General features: G+C 40.6%; 1 protein-coding gene across 1 annotated transcript in view; it reads right to left on the bottom strand.

Moving 5' to 3' along the window:
• The window catches only part of LOC139547260 (unconventional myosin-X-like), a 157,773-nt gene that overhangs the window by 118,936 nt on the left and 18,766 nt on the right, over positions 1-20,071 (bottom strand). The window lies entirely within an intron of this gene.

Here is a 20,071-nt window from a genome sequence, read left to right as displayed (position 1 = left end):
AGGGCCCTATTCCCTATATAATACTCTACTTTAGACCAGGGCCCTATTCCCTATATACTATTCTACTTTAGACCAGGGCCCTATTCCCTATATAATACTCTACTTTAGAACAGGGCCCTATTCCCTATATAATACTCTACTTTAGACCAGGGCCATATTCCCTATATAATACTCTACTTTAGACCATGGCCCTATTCCATATATAATACTCTACTGTAGACCAGGGCCATATTCCCTATATAATACTCTACTGTAGACCAGGGCCATATTCCCTATATAATACTCTACTGTAGACCAGGTTCCTATTCCCTATATAATACTCCACTGTAGACCAGTGCCATATTCCCTATATAATACTATACTGTACACAAGGGCCCTATTCCCTATATAATACTCTACTGTAGACCAGGGCCCTATTCCCTATATAACACTCTACTGTAGACCAGGGCCCTATTCCCTATATAATACTCTACTGTAGATCAGGGCCCTATTCCCTATATAATACTCTACTGTAGACCAGGGCCATATTCCCTATATAATACTCTACTTTAGACCAGGGCCCTATTCCCTATATAATACTCTACTTTAGACCAGGGCCATATTCCCTATATAATACTCTACTGTAGACCAGGTCCATATTCCATATATAATACTCTACTGTAGACCAGGGCCCTATTCCCTATATAATACTCTAGTGTAGATCAGGGCCCTATTCCCTATATAATACTATAATGTAGACCAGGGCCCTATTCCCTATATAATACTCTACTTTAGACCAGGGCCCTATTCCCTATATAATACTCTACTTTAGACCAGGGCCATATTCCCTATATAATACTCTACTGTAGACCAGGTCCATATTCCATATATAATACTCTACTGTAGAACAGGGCCCTATTCCCTATATAATACTCTACTGTAGACCAGGGCCCTATTCCCTATATAATACTCTACTTTAGATCAGGGCCCTATTCCTATTACCTGGTCTACTTTAGAACAGGGCCCTATTCCCTATATAATACTCTACTTTAGATCAGGGCCCTATTCCTATTCCCTGGTCTACTTTAGAACAGGGCCATATTCCCTATATAATACTCTACTTTAGACCTGGGCCCTATTCCCTATATAATACTCTACTTTAGACCAGGGCCCTATTCCCTATATAATACCCTACTTTAGACCAGGGCCCTATTCCCTATATAATACTCTACTTTAGACCATGGCCCTATTCCCTATATACTATTCTACTTTAGACCAGGGCCCTATTCCCTATATAATACTCTACTTTAGACCAGGGCCCTATTCCCTATATAATACTCTACTTTAGACCAGGGTCATATTCCCTATATAATACTCTACTGTAGACCAGGGCCCTATTCCCTATATAAAACTCTACTGTAGACTAGGGCCCTATTCCCTATATAATACTCTACTTTAGACCAGGGCCCTATTCCCTATATAATACTCTACTTTAGACCAGGGCCCTATTCCCTATGTACTACTCTACTGTAGACCAGGGCCATATTCCCTATATAATACTCTACTGTAGACCAGGGCCATATTCCCTATATAATACTCTACTGTAGACCAGGGCCCTATTCCCTATATAATACTCTACTTTAGACCAGGGCCATATTCCCTATATAATACTCTACTGTAACCCAGGGCCCTATTCCCTATATAATACTCTACTGTAGACCAGGGCCATATTCCCTATATAATACTCTACTATAGACCAGGGCCCTATTCCCTATATAATGCTATACTTAAGACCAGGGCCCTATTCCCTATATAATACTCTACTTTAGATCAGGGCCCTATTCCTTATATAATACTATACTGTAGACCAGGGCCCTATTCCCTATATAATACTCTACTGTAGACCAGGGCCCTATTCCCTATATAATACTCTACTTCAGACCAGGGCCCTATTCCTTATAAACTACTCTACTTTAGACCAGGGCCCTATTCCCCATATAATACTCTACTGTAGACCAGGGCCCTATTCCCTATATAATACTCTACTGTAGACCAGGGCCATATTCCCTATATAATACTCTACTATAGACCAGGGCCATATTCCCTATATAATACTCTACTATAGACCAGGGCCCTATTCCCTATATAATACTCTACTTAAGACCAGGGCCCTATTCCCTATATAATACTCTACTTTAGATCAGGGCCCTATTCCCTATATAATACTATACTGTAGACCAGGGCCCTATTCCCTATATAATACTCTACTGTAGACCAGGGCCATATTCCCTATATAATACTCTACTTTAGACCAGGGCCCTATTCCTTATAAACTACTCTACTTTAGACCAGGGCCCTATTCCCCATATAATACTCTACTGTAGACCAGGGCCCTATTCCCTATATAATACTCTACTTTAGACCAGGGCCCTATTCCTTATAAACTACTCTACTTTAGACCAGGGCCCTATTCCCTATATAATACTCTACTGTAGACCAGGGCCCTATTCCCTATATAATACTCTATTGTAGACCAGGGCCCTATTCCCTATATAATACTCTACTGTAGACCAGGGCCCTATTCCCTAAATAATACTCTACTGTAGACCAGGGCCCTATTCCCTATATAATACTCTACTGTAGACCAGGGCCTTATTCCCTATATAATACTTTACTTTAGACCAGGGCCCTATTCCCTATATAATACTCTACTTTAAACCAGGGCCCTATTCCCTATATAATACTCTACTGTAGACCAGGGCCATATTCCCTATATAATACTCTACTGTAGACCAGGGCCATATTCCCTATATAATACTCTACTTTAGACCAGGGCCATATTCCCTATATAATACTCTACTTTAGACCTGGGCCCTATTCCCTATATAATACTCTACTTTAGACCAGGGCCCTATTCCCTATATACTATTCTACTTTAGACCAGGGCCCTATTCCCTATATAATACTCTACTTTAGACCAGGGCCCTATTCCCTATATAATACTCTACTTTAGACCAGGGACATATTCCCTATATAATACTCTACTGTAGACCAGGGCCCTATTCCCTATATAATACTCTACTTTAAACCAGAGCCCTATTCCCTATATAATACTCTACTTTAGACCAGGGCCCTATTCCATATATAATACTCTACTGTAGACCAGGGCCATATTCCCTATATAATACTCTACTGTAGACCAGGGCCATATTCCCTATATAATACTCTACTGTAGACCAGGGCCATATTCCCTATATAATACTCTACTGTAGACCTGTGCCATATTCCCTATATAATACTCTACTTTAGACCAGGGCCCTATTCCCTATATAATACTCTACTTTAGATCAGGGCCCTATTCCCTATATAATACTATACTGTAGACCAGGGCCCTATTCCCTATATAATACTCTACTGTAGACTAGGGCCATATTCCTTATATAATACTCTACTTTAGACCAGGGCCCTATTCCTTATAAACTACTCTACTTTAGACCAGGGCCCTATTCCCCATATAATACTCTACTGTAGACCAGGGCCCTATTCCCTATATAATACTCTACTTTAGACCAGGGCCCTATTCCTTATAAACTACTCTACTTTAGACCAGGGCCCTATTCCCCATATAATACTCTACTGTAGACCAGGGCCCTATTCCCTATATAATACTCTATTGTAGACCAGGGCCCTATTCCATATATAATACTCTACTGTAGACCAGGGCCATATTCCCTATATAATACTCTACTGTAGACCAGGGCCCTATTCCCTATATAATACTCTACTGTAGACCAGGGCCCTATTCCCTATATAATACTTTACTTTAGACCAGGGCCCTATTCCCTATATAATACTCTACTTTAAACCAGGGCCCTATTCCCTATATAATACTCTACTGTAGACCAGGGCCATATTCCCTATATAATACTCTACTGTAGACCAGGGCCATATTCCCTATATAATACTCTACTGTAGACCAGGGCCATATTCCCTATATAATACTCTACTTTAGACCTGGGCCCTATTCCCTATATAATACTCTACTTTAGACCAGGGCCCTATTCCCTATATACTATTCTACTTTAGACCAGGGCCCTATTCCCTATATAATACTCTACTTTAGACCAGGGCCCTATTCCCTATATAATACTCTACTTTAGACCAGGGACATATTCCCTATATAATACTCTACTGTAGACCAGGGCCCTATTCCCTATATAATACTCTACTTTAAACCAGAGCCCTATTCCCTATATAATACTCTACTTTAGACCAGGGCCCTATTCCATATATAATACTCTACTGTAGACCAGGGCCATATTCCCTATATAATACTCTACTGTAGACCAGGGCCATATTCCCTATATAATACTCTACTGTAGACCAGGGCCATATTCCCTATATAATACTCTACTGTAGACCTGTGCCATATTCCCTATATAATACTCTACTTTAGACCAGGGCCCTATTCCCTATATAATACTCTACTTTAGATCAGGGCACTATTCCCTATATAATACTATACTGTAGACCAGGGCCCTATTCCCTATATAATACTCTACTGTAGACCAGGGCCCTATTCCCTATATAATACTCTACTGTAGACCAGGGCCATATTCTCTATATAATACTCTACTGTAGACCAGGGCCCTACTCCCTATATAATACTCTACTTTAGACCAGGGCCATATTCCCTATATAATACTCTACTGTAGACCAGGGCCATATTCCCTATATAATACTCTACTTTAGACCAGGGCCCTATTCCCTATATACTACTCTACTGTAGACCAGGGCCATATTCCCTATATAATACTCTACTGTAGACCAGGGCCATATTCCCTATATAATATTATACTGTAGACCAGGGCCCTATTCCCTATATAATACTCTACTGTAGACCAGGGCCATATTCCCTATATATTACTCTACTGTAGACCAGGGCCATATTCCCTATATAATACTATACTGTAGACCAGGGCCCTATTCCCTATATAATACTCTACTTTAGACCAGGGCCATATTCCCTATATAATACTCTACTTTAGACCAGGGCCATATTCCCTATATAATACTCTACTTTAGACCAGGGCCCTATTCCCCATATAATACTCTACTGTAGACCAGGGCCCTATTCCCTATATAATACTCTACTGTAGACCAGGGCCCTATTCCCTATATAATACTCTACTGTAGACCAGGGCCATATTCTCTATATAATACTCTACTGTAGACCAGGGCCCTACTCCCTATATAATACTCTACTGTAGACCAGGGCCATATTCCCTATATAATACTCTACTGTAGACCAGGGCCCTATTCCCTATATAATACTCTACTTTAGACCAGGGCCACATTCCCTATATAATACTCTACTTAAGACCTGGGCCCTATTCCCTATATAATACTCTACTTAAGACCAAGGCCATATTCCCGATATACTACTCTACTTTAAACCAGGGCCCTATTCCCTATATAATACTCTACTGTAGACCAGGGCCATATTCCCTATATAATACTCTACTGTAGACCAGGGCCATATTCCCTATATATTACTCTACTGTAGACCAGGGCCATATTCCTTATATAATACTCTACTTTAGACCTAGGCCCTATTCCCTATATAATACTCTACTTTAGACCAGGGCCCTATTCCCTATATAATACTCTACTGTAGACCAGGGCCATATTCCCTATATAATACTCTACTGTAGATCAGGGCCATATTCCCTATATAATACTCTACTGTAGACCAGGGCCATATTCTCTATATAATACTCTACTGTAGACCAGGGCCCTACTCCCTATATAATACTCTACTGTAGACCAGGGCCATATTCCCTATATAATACTCTACTGTAGACCAGGGCCCTATTCCCTATATAATACTCTACTTTACACCAGGGCCACATTCCCTATATAATACTCTACTTAAGACCTGGGCCCTATTCCCTATATAATACTCTACTTAAGACCAGGGCCATATTCCCGATATACTACTCTACTTTAAACCAGGGCCCTATTCCCTATATAATACTCTACTGTAGACCAGGGCCATATTCCCTATATAATACTCTACTGTAGACCAGGGCCATATTCCCTATATATTACTCTACTGTAGACCAGGGCCATATTCCCTATATAATACTCTACTTTAGACCTAGGCCCTATTCCCTATATAATACTCTACTTTAGATCAGGGCCTTATTCCCTATATAATACTCTACTGTAGACAAGGGCCATATTCCCTATATAATACTCTACTGTAGACCAGGGCCATATTCCCTATATAATACTATACTGTAGACCAGGGCCCTATTCCCTATATATTACTCTACTGCAGACCAGGGCCCTAATCCCTATATATTATTCTACTGTAGACCCGGGCCATATTCCCTATATAATACTATACTGTAGACCAGGGCCCTATTCCCTATATAATACTCTACTTTAAACCAGGGCCATATTCCCTATATAATACTCTACTGTAGACCAGGGCCATATTCCCTATATAATACTCTACTGTAGACCTGTGCCCTATTCCCTATATAATACTCTACTTTAGACCAGGGCCATATTCCCTATATAATACTCTACTTTAGACCTGGGCCCTAATCCCTATATAATACTCTACTTTAGACCAGGGCCCTATTCCCTATATAATACCCTACTTTAGACCAAGGCCCTATTCCCTATATAATACTCTACTTTAGACCAGGGCCATATTCCCTATATAATACTCTACTGTAGACCAGGTCCCTATTCCCTATATACTACTCTACTGTAGACCAGGGCCATATTCCCTATATAATACTCTACTGTAGACCAGGGCCATATTCCCTATATAATATTATACTGTAGACCAGGGCCCTATTCCCTATATAATACTCTACTGTAGACCAGGGCCCTATTCCCTATATATTACTCTACTGTAGACCAGGGCCATATTCCCTATATAATACTATACTGTAGACCAGGGCCCTATTCCCTATATAATACTCTACTTTAGACCAGGGCCATATTCCCTATATAATACTCTACTGTAGACCAGGGCCATATTCCTTATATACTACTCTACTTTAGACCAGGGCCCTATTCCCCATATAATACTCTACTGTAGACCAGGGCCCTATTCCCTATATAATACTCTACTGTAGACCAGGGCCCTATTCCCTATATAATACTCTACTGTAGACCAGGGCCATATTCTCTATATAATACTCTACTGTAGACCAGGGCCCTACTCCCTATATAATACTCTACTGTAGACCAGGGCCATATTCCCTATATAATACTCTACTGTAGACCAGGGCCCTATTCCCTATATAATACTCTACTTTAGACCAGGGCCACATTCCCTATATAATACTCTACTTAAGACCTGGGCCCTATTCCCTATATAATACTCTACTTAAGACCAGGGCCATATTCCCGATATACTACTCTACTTTAAACCAGGGCCCTATTCCCTATATAATACTCTACTGTAGACCAGGGCCATATTCCCTATATAATACTCTACTGTAGACCAGGGCCATATTCCCTATATATTACTCTACTGTAGACCAGGGCCATATTCCCTATATATTACTCTACTGTAGACCAGGGCCATATTCCCTATATAATACTCTACTTTAGACCAGGGCCCTATTCCCTATATAATACTCTACTGTAGACCAGGGCCCTATTCCCTATATAATACTCTACTGTAGACCAGGGCCCTATTCCCTATATAATACTCTACTGTAGACCAGGTTCCTATTCCCTATATAATACTATAATGTAGACCAGGGCCCTTTTCCCTGTATAATACTATACTGTAGACCAGGGCCCTATTCCCTATATAATACTCTACTGTAGACCAGGGCCCTATTCCCTATATGATACTCTACTGTAGATCAGGGCCCTATTCCCTATATAATACTCTACTGTAGACCAGGGCCATATTCCCTGTATAATACTCTACTTTAGACCAGGGCCCTATTCCTTATATAATACTCTACTTTAGACCAGGGCCATATTCCCTATATAATACTCTACTGTAGACCAGGTCCATATTCCCTATATAATACTCTACTGTAGACCAGGGCCCTATTCCCTATTTAATACTCTACTGTAGACCAGGGCCCTATTCCCTATGTAATACTATAATGTAGACCAGGGCCCTATTCCCTGTATAATACTATACTGTAGACCAGGGCCATATTCCCTATATAATACTCTACTTTAGATCAGGGCCCTATTCCCTATATAATACTCCACTGTAGACCAGGGCCATATTCCCTATATAATACTCTACTTTAGACCAGGGCCCTATTCCATATATAATACTCTACTGTAGACCAGGGCCATATTCCCTATATAATACTCTACTGTAGACCAGGGCCATATTCCCTATATAATACTCTACTTTAGATCAGGGCCCTATTCCCTATATAATACTCTACTGTAGACCAGGGCCATATTCCCTATACAATACTCTACTTTAGATCAGGGCCCTATTCCCTATATAATACTCTACTGTAGACCAGGGCCATATTCCATATATAATACTCTACTGTAGACCAGGGCCATATTCCCTATATAATACTCTACTGTAGACCAGGGCCATATTCCCTATATAATACTCTACTTTAGATCAGGGCCCTATTCCCTATATAATACTCCACTGTAGACCAGGGCCATATTCCCTATATAATACTCTACTGTAGACCAGGTTCCTATTCCCTATATAATACTATAATGTAGACCAGGGCCCTATTCCCTGTATAATACTATACTGTAGACCAGGGCCCTATTCCCTATATAATACTCTACTGTAGACCAGGGCCCTATTCCCTATATGATACTCTACTGTAGATCAGGGCCCTATTCCCTATATAATACTCTACTGTAGACCAGGGCCATATTCCCTATATAATATTATACTGTAGACCAGGGCCCTATTCCCTATATAATACTCTACTGTAGACCAGGGCCCTATTCCCTATATAATACTCTACTGTAGACCAGGGCCATATTCCCTATATAATACTATACTGTAGACCAGGGCCCTATTCCCTATATAATACTCTACTTTAGACCAGGGCCATATTCCCTATATAATACTCTACTGTAGACCAGGGCCACATTCCCTATATAATACTCTACTTAAGACCTGGGCCCTATTCCCTATATAATACTCTACTTAAGACCAGGGCCATATTCCCGATATACTACTCTACTTTAAACCAGGGCCATATTCCCTATATATTACTCTACTGTAGACCAGGGCCATATTCCCTATATATTACTCTACTGTAGACCAGGGCCATATTCCCTATATAATACTCTACTTTAGACCAGGGCCCTATTCCCTATATAATACTCTACTGTAGACCAGGGCCCTATTCCCTATATAATACTCTACTGGAGACCAGGGCCCTATTCCCTATATAATACTCTACTGTAGACCAGGTTCCTATTCCCTATATAATACTATAATGTAGACCAGGGCCCTTTTCCCTGTATAATACTATACTGTAGACCAGGGCCCTATTCCCTATATAATACTCTACTGTAGACCAGGGCCCTATTCCCTATATGATACTCTACTGTAGATCAGGGCCCTATTCCCTATATAATACTCTACTTTAGACCAGGGCCATATTCCCTGTATAATACTCTACTTTAGACCAGGGCCCTATTCCCTATATAATACTCTACTTTAGACCAGGGCCATATTCCCTATATAATACTCTACTGTAGACCAGGTCCATATTCCCTATATAATACTCTACTTTAGACCAGGGCCCTATTCCCTATTTAATACTCTACTGTAGACCAGGGCCCTATTCCCTATGTAATACTATAATGTAGACCAGGGCCCTATTCCCTGTATAATACTATACTGTAGACCAGGGCCATATTCCCTATATAATACTCTACTTTAGATCAGGGCCCTATTCCCTATATAATACTCCACTTTAAACCAGAGCCCTATTCCCTATATAATACTCTACTTTAGACCAGGGCCCTATTCCATATATAATACTCTACTGTAGACCAGGGCCATATTCCCTATATAATACTCTACTGTAGACCAGGGCCATATTCCCTATATAATACTCTACTTTAGATCAGGGCCCTATTCCCTATATAATACTCTACTGTAGACCAGGGCCATATTCCCTATATAATACTCTACTTTAGATCAGGGCCCTATTCCCTATATAATACTCTACTGTAGACCAGGGCCATATTCCATATATAATACTCTACTGTAGACCAGGGCCATATTCCCTATATAATACTCTACTGTAGACCAGGGCCATATTCCCTATATAATACTCTACTTTATATCAGGGCCCTATTCCCTATATAATACTCCACTGTAGACCAGGGCCATATTCCCTATATAATACTCTACTGTAGACCAGGGCCCTATTCCCTATATAATACTATAATGTAGACCAGGGCCCTATTCCCTGTATAATACTATACTGTAGACCAGGGCCCTATTCCCTATATAATACTCTACTGTAGACCAGGGCCCTATTCCCTATATGATACTCTACTGTAGATCAGGGCCCTATTCCCTATATAATACTCTACTGTAGACCAGGGCCATATTCCCTATATAATATTATACTGTAGACCAGGGCCCTATTCCCTATATAATACTCTACTGTAGACCAGGGCCCTATTCCCTATATATTACTCTACTGTAGACCAGGGCCATATTCCCTATATAATACTATACTGTAGACCAGGGCCCTATTCCCTATATAATACTCTACTTTAGACCAGGGCCATATTCCCTATATAATACTCTACTGTAGACCAGGGCCATATTCCTTATATACTACTCTACTTTAGACCAGGGCCCTATTCCCCATATAATACTCTACTGTAGACCAGGGCCCTATTCCCTATATAATACTCTACTGTAGACCAGGGCCCTATTCCCTATATAATACTCTACTGTAGACCAGGGCCATATTCTCTATATAATACTCTACTGTAGACCAGGGCCCTACTCCCTATATAATACTCTACTGTAGACCAGGGCCATATTCCCTATATAATACTCTACTGTAGACCAGGGCCCTATTCCCTATATAATACTCTACTTTAGACCAGGGCCACATTCCCTATATAATACTCTACTTAAGACCTGGGCCCTATTCCCTATATAATACTCTACTTAAGACCAGGGCCCTATTCCCTATATAATACTCTACTTAAGACCAGGGCCATATTCCCGATATACTACTCTACTTTAAACCAGGGCCCTATTCCCTATATAATACTCTACTGGAGACCGGGGCCATATTCCCTATATAATACTCTACTGTAGACCAGGGCCATATTCCCTATATATTACTCTACTGTAGACCAGGGCCATATTCCCTATATATTACTCTACTGTAGACCAGGGCCATATTCCCTATATAATACTCTACTTTAGACCAGGGCCCTATTCCCTATATAATACTCTACTGTAGACCAGGGCCCTATTCCCTATATAATACTCTACTGTAGACCAGGGCCCTATTCCCTATATAATACTCTACTGTAGACCAGGTTCCTATTCCCTATATAATACTATAATGTAGACCAGGGCCCTTTTCCCTGTATAATACTATACTGTAGACCAGGGCCCTATTCCCTATATAATACTCTACTGTGGACCAGGGCCCTATTCCCTATATGATACTCTACTGTAGATCAGGGCCCTATTCCCTATATAATACTCTACTGTAGACCAGGGCCATATTCCCTGTATAATACTCTACTTTAGACCAGGGCCCTATTCCTTATATAATACTCTACTTTAGACCAGGGCCATATTCCCTATATAATACTCTACTGTAGACCAGGTCCATATTCCCTATATAATACTCTACTGTAGACCAGGGCCCTATTCCCTATTTAATACTCTACTGTAGACCAGGGCCCTATTCCCTATGTAATACTATAATGTAGACCAGGGCCCTATTCCCTGTATAATACTATACTGTAGACCAGGGCCATATTCCCTATATAATACTCTACTTTAGATCAGGGCCCTATTCCCTATATAATACTCCACTGTAGACCAGGGCCATATTCCCTATATAATACTCTACTTTAGACCAGGGCCCTATTCCATATATAATACTCTACTGTAGACCAGGGCCATATTCCCTATATAATACTCTACTGTAGACCAGGGCCATATTCCCTATATAATACTCTACTTTAGATCAGGGCCCTATTCCCTATATAATACTCTACTGTAGACCAGGGCCATATTCCCTATACAATACTCTACTTTAGATCAGGGCCCTATTCCCTATATAATACTCTACTGTAGACCAGGGCCATATTCCATATATAATACTCTACTGTAGACCAGGGCCATATTCCCTATATAATACTCTACTGTAGACCAGGGCCATATTCCCTATATAATACTCTACTTTAGATCAGGGCCCTATTCCCTATATAATACTCCACTGTAGACCAGGGCCATATTCCCTATATAATACTCTACTGTAGACCAGGTTCCTATTCCCTATATAATACTATAATGTAGACCAGGGCCCTATTCCCTGTATAATACTATACTGTAGACCAGGGCCCTATTCCCTATATAATACTCTACTGTAGACCAGGGCCCTATTCCCTATATGATACTCTACTGTAGATCAGGGCCCTATTCCCTATATAATACTCTACTGTAGACCAGGGCCATATTCCCTATATAATATTATACTGTAGACCAGGGCCCTATTCCCTATATAATACTCTACTGTAGACCAGGGCCCTATTCCCTATATATTACTCTACTGTAGACCAGGGCCATATTCCCTATATAATACTATACTGTAGACCAGGGCCCTATTCCCTATATAATACTCTACTTTAGACCAGGGCCATATTCCCTATATAATACTCTACTGTAGACCAGGGCCATATTCCTTATATACTACTCTACTTTAGACCAGGGCCCTATTCCCCATATAATACTCTACTGTAGACCAGGGCCCTATTCCCTATATAATACTCTACTGTAGACCAGGGCCCTATTCCCTATATAATACTCTACTGTAGACCAGGGCCATATTCTCTATATAATACTCTACTGTAGACCAGGGCCCTACTCCCTATATAATACTCTACTGTAGACCAGGGCCATATTCCCTATATAATACTCTACTGTAGACCAGGGCCCTATTCCCTATATAATACTCTACTTTAGACCAGGGCCACATTCCCTATATAATACTCTACTTAAGACCTGGGCCCTATTCCCTATATAATACTCTACTTAAGACCAGGGCCATATTCCCGATATACTACTCTACTTTAAACCAGGGCCCTATTCCCTATATAATACTCTACTGTAGACCAGGGCCATATTCCCTATATAATACTCTACTGTAGACCAGGGCCATATTCCCTATATATTACTCTACTGTAGACCAGGGCCATATTCCCTATATATTACTCTACTGTAGACCAGGGCCATATTCCCTATATAATACTCTACTTTAGACCAGGGCCCTATTCCCTATATAATACTCTACTGTAGACCAGGGCCCTATTCCCTATATAATACTCTACTGTAGACCAGGGCCCTATTCCCTATATAATACTCTACTGTAGACCAGGTTCCTATTCCCTATATAATACTATAATGTAGACCAGGGCCCTTTTCCCTGTATAATACTATACTGTAGACCAGGGCCCTATTCCCTATATAATACTCTACTGTAGACCAGGGCCCTATTCCCTATATGATACTCTACTGTAGATCAGGGCCCTATTCCCTATATAATACTCTACTGTAGACCAGGGCCATATTCCCTGTATAATACTCTACTTTAGACCAGGGCCCTATTCCTTATATAATACTCTACTTTAGACCAGGGCCATATTCCCTATATAATACTCTACTGTAGACCAGGTCCATATTCCCTATATAATACTCTACTGTAGACCAGGGCCCTATTCCCTATTTAATACTCTACTGTAGACCAGGGCCCTATTCCCTATGTAATACTATAATGTAGACCAGGGCCCTATTCCCTGTATAATACTATACTGTAGACCAGGGCCATATTCCCTATATAATACTCTACTTTAGATCAGGGCCCTATTCCCTATATAATACTCCACTGTAGACCAGGGCCATATTCCCTATATAATACTCTACTTTAGACCAGGGCCCTATTCCATATATAATACTCTACTGTAGACCAGGGCCATATTCCCTATATAATACTCTACTGTAGACCAGGGCCATATTCCCTATATAATACTCTACTTTAGATCAGGGCCCTATTCCCTATATAATACTCTACTGTAGACCAGGGCCATATTCCCTATACAATACTCTACTTTAGATCAGGGCCCTATTCCCTATATAATACTCTACTGTAGACCAGGGCCATATTCCATATATAATACTCTACTGTAGACCAGGGCCATATTCCCTATATAATACTCTACTGTAGACCAGGGCCATATTCCCTATATAATACTCTACTTTAGATCAGGGCCCTATTCCCTATATAATACTCCACTGTAGACCAGGGCCATATTCCCTATATAATACTCTACTGTAGACCAGGTTCCTATTCCCTATATAATACTATAATGTAGACCAGGGCCCTATTCCCTGTATAATACTATACTGTAGACCAGGGCCCTATTCCCTATATAATACTCTACTGTAGACCAGGGCCCTATTCCCTATATAATACTCTACTGTAGATCAGGGCCCTATTCCCTATATAATACTCTACTGTAGACCAGGGCCATATTCCCTATATAATACTCTACTTTAGACCAGGGCCCTATTCCCTATATAATACTCTACTTTAGACCAGGGCCATATTCCCTATATAATACTCTACTGTAGACCAGGTCCATATTCCCTATATAATACTCTACTGTAGACCAGGGCCCTATTCCCTATTTAATACTCTACTGTAGACCAGGGCCCTATTCCCTATATAATACTATAATGTAGACCAGGGCCCTATTCCCTGTATAATACTCTACTTTAGACCCTGGCCATATTCCCTATATAATAGTCTACTGTAGAACAGGGCCCTATTCCCTATATAATACTCTACTGTAGACCAGGGCCCTATTCCCTATATAATACTCTACTGTAGACCAGGGCCATATTCCCTATATAATACTCTACTGTAGACCAGGGCCATATTCCCTATATAATACTCTACTGTAGACCTGTGCCCTATTCCCTATATAATACTCTACTTTAGACCAGGGCCATATTCCCTATATAATACTCTACTTTAGACCTGGGCCCTATCCCCTATATAATACTCTACTTTAGACCAGGGGCCTATTCCCTATATAATACCCTACTTTAGACCAGGGCCATATTCCCTATATAATACTCTACTGTAGACCAGGGCCCTATTCCCTATATAATACTCTACTTTAGACCAGGGCCCTATGCCCTATATAATACTCTACTTTAGACCAGGGCCCTATTCCCTATGTACTACTCTACTGTAGACCAGGGCCATATTCCCTATATAATACTCTACTGTAGACCAGGGCCATATTCCCTATATAATACTCTACTGTAGACCAGGGCCCTATTCCCTAAATAATACTCTACTTTAGACCAGGGCCATATTCCCTATATAATACTCTACTGTAGACCAGGGCCATATTCCTTATATACTACTCTACTTTAGACCAGGGCCCTATTCCCCATATAATACTCTACTGTAGACCAGGGCCCTATTCCCTATATAATACTCTACTGTAGACCAGGGCCCTATTCCCTATATAATACTCTACTGTAGACCAGGGCCATATTCTCTATATAATACTCTACTGTAGACCAGGGCCCTACTCCCTATATAATACTCTACTGTAGACCAGGGCCATATTCCCTATATAATACTCTACTGTAGACCAGGGCCCTATTCCCTATATAATACTCTACTTTAGACCAGGGCCACATTCCCTATATAATACTCTACTTAAGACCTGGACCCTATTCCCTATATAATACTCTACTTAAGACCAGGGCCATATTCCCGATATACTACTCTACTTTAAACCAGGGCCCTATTCCCTATATAATACTCTACTGTAGACCAGGGCCATATTCCCTATATAATACTCTACTGTAGACCAGGGCCATATTCCCTATATAATACTCTACTGTAGACCAGGGCCATATTCCCTATATAATACTCTACTTTAGACCAGGGCCCTATTCCCTATATAATACTCTACTGTAGACCAGGGCCCTATTCCCTATATAATACTCTACTGTAGACCAGGGCCCTATTCCCTATATAATACTCTACTGTAGACCAGGTTCCTATTCCCTATATAATACTATAATGTAGACCAGGGCCCTTTTCCCTGTATAATACTATACTGTAGACCAGGGCCCTATTCCCTATATAATACTCTACTGTAGACCAGGGCCCTATTCCCTATATGATACTCTACTGTAGATCAGGGCCCTATTCCCTATATAATACTCTACTGTAGACCAGGGCCATATTCCCTATATAATACTCTACTTTAGACCAGGGCCCTATTCCCTATATAATACTCTACTTTAGACCAGGGCCATATTCCCTATATAATACTCTACTGTAGACCAGGTCCATATTCCCTATATAATACTCTACTGTAGACCAGGGCCCTATTCCCTATTTAATACTCTACTGTAGACCAGGGCCCTATTCCCTATATAATACTATAATGTAGACCAGGGCCCTATTCCCTGTATAATACTCTACTGTAGACCAGGGCCATATTCCCTATATAATACTCTACTTTAGATCAGGGCCCTATTCCCTATATAATACTCTACTGTAGACCAGGGCCATATTCCCTATATAATACTCTACTTTAGACCAGGGCCCTATTCCATATATAATACTCTACTGTAGACCAGGGCCATATTCCCTATATAATACTCTACTGTAGACCAGGGCCATATTCCCTATATAATACTCTACTTTAGATCAGGGCCCTATTCCCTATATAATACTCTACTGTAGACCAGGGCCATATTCCCTATATAATACTCTACTTTAGATCAGGGCCCTATTCCCTATATAATACTCTACTGTAGACCAGGGCCATATTCCATATATAATACTCTACTGTAGACCAGGGCCATATTCCCTATATAATACTCTACTGTAGACCAGGGCCATATTCCCTATATAATACTCTACTTTAGATCAGGGCCCTATTCCCTATATAATACTCCACTGTAGACCAGGGCCATATTCCCTATATAATACTCTACTGTAGACCAGGTTCCTATTCCCTATATAATACTATAATGTAGACCAGGGCCCTATTCCCTGTATAATACTATACTGTAGACCAGGGCCCTATTCCCTATATAATACTCTACTGTAGACCAGGGCCCTATTCCCTATATAATACTCTACTGTAGATCAGGGCCCTATTCCCTATATAATACTCTACTGTAGACCAGGGCCATATTCCCTATATAATACTCTACTTTAGACCAGGGCCCTATTCCCTATATAATACTCTACTTTAGACCAGGGCCATATTCCCTATATAATACTCTACTGTAGACCAGGTCCATATTCCCTATATAATACTCTACTGTAGACCAGGGCCCTATTCCCTATTTAATACTCTACTGTAGACCAGGGCCCTATTCCCTATATAATACTATAATGTAGACCAGGGCCCTATTCCCTGTATAATACTCTACTTTAGACCCTGGCCATATTCCCTATATAATACTCTACTGTAGAACAGGGCCCTATTCCCTATATAATACTCTACTGTAGACCAGGGCCCTATTCCCTATATAATACTCTACCGTAGACCAGGGCCATATTCCCTATATAATACTCTACTGTAGACCAGGGCCATATTCCCTATATAATACTCTACTGTACAGCTGTGCCCTATTCCCTATATAATACACTACTTTAGACCAGGGCCATATTCCCTATATAATACTCTACTTTAGACCTGGGCCCTATTCCCTATATAATACTCTACTTTAGACCAGGGGCCTATTCCCTATATAATACCCTACTTTAGACCAGGGACATATTCCCTATATAATACTCTACTTTAGACCAGGGCCCTATTCCCTATATACTATTCTACTTTAGACCAGGGCCATATTCCCTATATAATACTCTACTTTAGACCAGGGCCCTATTCCCTATATAATACTCTACTTTAGACCAGGGACATATTCCCTATATAATACTCTACTGTAGACCAGGGCCCTATTCCCTATATAATACTCTACTGTAGACCCGGGCCATATTCCCTATATAATACTCTACTGTAGACCAGGGCCCTATTCCCTATATAATACTCTACTTTAGACCAGGGCCCTATGCCCTATATAATACTCTACTTTAGACCAGGGCCCTATTCCCTATGTACTACTCTACTGTAGACCAGGGCCATATTCCCTATATAATACTCTACTGTAGACCAGGGCCATATTCCCTATATAATACTCTACTGTAGACCAGGGCCCTATTCCCTAAATAATACTCTACTTTAGACCAGGGCCATATTCCCTATATAATACTCTACTGTAGACCAGGGCCCTATTCCCTATATAATACTCTACTGTAGACCAGGGCCATATTCCCTATATAATACTCTATTATAGACCAGGGGCCTATTCCCTATATAATACTCTACTTAACACCAGGGCCCTATTCCCTATATAATACTCTACTTTAGACCAGGGCCATATTCCCTATATAATACTATACTGTAGACCAGGGCCCTATTCCCTATTTAATACTCTACTGTAGACCAGGGCCCTATTCCCTATATAATACTATAATGTAGACCAGGGCCCTATTCCCTGTATAATACTATACTGTAGACCAGGGCCCTATTCCCTATATAATACTCTACTTTAGACCAGGGCCATATTCCCTATATAATACTCTACTTTAGACCTGGACCCTATTCCCTATATAATACTCTACTTTAGACCAGGGCCCTATTCCCTATATAATACCCTACTTTAGACCAGGGCCCTATTCCCTATATAATACTCTACTTTAGACCAGGGCCCTATTCCCTATATACTATTCTACTTTAGACCAGGGCCCTATTCCCTATATAATACTCTACTTTAGACCAGGGCCCTATTCCCTATATAATACTCTACTTTAGACCAGGGACATATTCCCTATATAATACTCTACTGTAGACCAGGGCCCTATTCCCTATATAATACTCTACTGTAGACCCGGGCCATATTCCCTATATAATACTCTACTGTAGACCAGGGCCCTATTCCCTATATAATACTCTACTTTAGACCAGGGCCCTATTCCCTATATAATACTCTACTTTAGACCAGGGCCCTATTCCCTATGTACTACTCTACTGTAGACCAGGGCCATATTCCCTATATAATACTCTACTGTAGACCAGGGCCATATTCCCTATATAATACTCTACTTTAGACCAGGGCCCTATTCCCTATATAATACTCTACTTTAGACCAGGGCCATATTCCCTATATAATACTCTACTGTAGACCAGGGCCCTATTCCCTATATAATACTCTACAGTAGACCAGGGCCATATTCCCTATATAATACTCTACTATAGACCAGGGCCCTATTCCCTATATAATACTCTACTTTAGACCAGGGCCCTATTCCCTATATAATACTCTACTTTAGATCAGGGCCCTATTCCCTATATAATACTATACTGTACACAAGGGCCCTATTCCCTATATAATACTCTACTGTAGACCAGGGCCATATTCCCTATATAATACTCTACTATAGACCAGGGCCCTATTCCCTATATAATACTCTACTGTAGACCAGGGCCCTATTCCCTATATAATACTCTACTTTAGACCAGGGCCCTATTCCTTATAAACTACTCTACTTTAGACCAGGGCCCTATTCCCCATATAATACTCTACTGTAGACCAGGGCCCTATTCCCTATATAATACTCTACTGTAGACCAGGGCCCTATTCCCTATATAATACTCTACTGTAGACCATGGCCATATTCCCTATATAATACTCTACTGTAGACCAGGGCCCTATTCCCTATAT

Source organism: Salvelinus alpinus, chromosome 20 (assembly GCF_045679555.1).
Source record: "Salvelinus alpinus chromosome 20, SLU_Salpinus.1, whole genome shotgun sequence".
NCBI classification, from domain to species: Eukaryota; Metazoa; Chordata; class Actinopteri; order Salmoniformes; family Salmonidae; genus Salvelinus; species Salvelinus alpinus.
This window is presented reverse-complemented; position numbering and strand designations above follow the sequence as displayed.